Here is a 2,812-nt window from a genome sequence, read left to right as displayed (position 1 = left end):
CCGGGCTCAATCAGACCTCTTAAAATCTACTGGGTCTACGCCCCGCTACAATAACAATAATGAAAGTGATAATAATGTCATTATCATAAAAATATTTCGTATGCGAAATGAAGATCAGAAATCAGGAGTGCTTATATATTTCACGTATTTAAACTCCAAGAGATACAAGGAAGAAAAAATGATATGAAGAATTATACACTCTGCCTGTTTTAGAAATTCCTTGCAAACATAGACTAGGAAATAGAAAAACAGAAAAGCATAAATGAGGTTGATGAATCTAATTTGTGCCTTTTTTTCTTTCTTTCTTTCTTTTCTTTTATTCCTAATGAAACTTGTGCTTATTATTGTTATTATTATAATGATATTATTATTTCTATTGCCATTATTAGTATGGAAATTATTGAAATAGAGTTAATTATTGCTATTATAGCAGTTATTATCAAAATTATCATTTTATCATTATTATCATTATTATTATCATTATCATCACAATTATCATCATATTGTTAATAATAAAGGAAATATCATGAAAATCATCATAATTACCTGAATTAATGTTAATGTCATCATAATTACCACTGAAAAGCGAGAAAATGGTTTTTTCGACGTTTCTCTCAAAAAGCTGTAATACGCTAGATTTTGCCATTTTTTTCGGCAATTTTATTACTTTTAGCCTTTATTTCATTATAAATAGAGTGAATAATTATTATTATCATTATTGTCATTATTTTCATGATTACTATCATTATAGTCATTATCATCATAATTATCATTATTATCATCATTATTGCAGTTATAATAATTATGGTTGTTTCCTGGAAGGGCAGAGGCATAACGGCGTACTGATGGGAGGAACATATATATTTTTTTCTAACAATTCAATATATCTATAAATGTTGCATTTTTGTATTGTTTTGCCAACATCATGCAGGATGATCCACTTCCACATATCACAGGTCTTGCGGTCACTCGCCGTTTCATATTATTATTATGTCCTATTTCTCTTCTCCAGTAATCTAGATGTTTTTCCACATACTGCTAGGCGAGTTGGACGCTACGTCAGCGATGTCGTTTGTCAACCTACTTTTTGGTGACGTTCTACGGTGTATTCCAATCTGCATGTAGTCTTTTTCTTCACCATGCAGCCAGCTATAGGTCTTCATGAATTTTAAATGCATTGGTGAACGAGTGTGTTCGTTCTGGAGGCCCACCTCCTCCCACCTTATCTACCAGTGTACCATCGTATGGGAGATACCCAGCTCTTAGAATATCACTGTTAGAGAAATAACTTTTCCTCATCCCATTATAGCAGTCTCTGTTTGTCATTTCATCTACCCTTTCGTCCATCCTGAAACAGGTGTCAGCTTGACAGCCTCGTTTTCACCAAGGATTTCCTAAGTTATGATATTTTAGACCATCGAATATATCTCCTTTCTTATTTAACACATATTAAGATTAGGCGCGAAATATATATTCAGGAATTTAAGAATATTTATTAGCATTATAAATTGTAAAATATACGATTTTGTGTTATTCCTTTTCTAGAGCGTTCCTCTTTGACAAATAAAGGGAAAACAAATGCATACATGATATTACAGTAGAAAACGAGAAATTCCCATTTCATTAGTACAAACATATATATATATATATATATATATATATATATATATATATATATATATATATATATATATATATATATATATATATATATATATATATATATATATATATATATATATATATATACAATGTATGTATATATATTAGATAACAGCACATGTATTGAATTTTTGCTATTCGCCCTCCTTGGAACTGTAGTGGACTGAAATATTCAATATTTTAATGTGGTGTCTCTCCCTCAGTTGCCTGGCATTATTTGTGAATAAGTCCAGCAGAACAGAATTCTACGGGAATTACACGCCCGACTCCATTACTTATCGGTACGGAAGTACATATACGGTTTGCGCAAGACGAGCGGAATGAAGCTGCAGGTAAAAGAGCCCTTGAAAAGACGAATGCCTTTCCTTTCAAGAGGAGGAGGGGAGCACCCTCGGACCACAGCCTGATTTTTTTTTTCTCTCTTTCTTTTTTTAATAAATGTTGATTTTACTAAAGTAAGAATAACTACTCTTTTTAGTATACCCCGCCACTCTTCAAAGCGCACAGCACCCGCTTAAAAAAAAAAAAAAAAAAAAAAAGAGTAAAGATGAGAGCATAAACAGCGAAACACGTATTTTTAACAGAGTCACGGCTGAAAGTTTTCTTTCATTACGTCTTTTTTAATCAAAGATATCTTTGTTTTTAATTAATTATTTTTCTTTTTAAAGGATTTACAGTAAGGAAATGCTTATTTTGAAAGCAGCCGTAGGACTCTTCTTTAAAAGAATTTATTAAAGAAACGTAAGAATCAACATTCACGCCCTGCTACCTGTGTTCCCCCGGAGCACAGGTGTAATTACGTGGTTCTCACCTATTCACAGGAGTTGCTGCAGGTGGAGGCGGGGGCACGCTAGACTAGGCTGTCCTTTATTTTATTTTATCGTGGATTACCTCTTTTTCATTGATATTTTGCAGCACGAAGGTAAAGTGGTCGTGGGAAAGTGTTTTAGTGGCAAAGTGTTACTTCAGACTATACATTCGGGCAAAGAACCGAAAGGCTGGTGCTCTCTTTTATCGCTCCTTTCTTTTTAGTGATTTCATTTTGAGCTCGTGAGGGAACGGATTTTTTTTTTTTTTTTTTTTTTTTTACATACTATTAGTATTTTTCAATTTTTACTTTTTTTCCAAGTTCTTTTAAGTTAACTAGTTC

Source organism: Penaeus vannamei, chromosome 25 (assembly GCF_042767895.1).
Source record: "Penaeus vannamei isolate JL-2024 chromosome 25, ASM4276789v1, whole genome shotgun sequence".
Taxonomy (NCBI): domain Eukaryota; kingdom Metazoa; phylum Arthropoda; class Malacostraca; order Decapoda; family Penaeidae; genus Penaeus; species Penaeus vannamei.
This window is presented reverse-complemented; position numbering follows the sequence as displayed.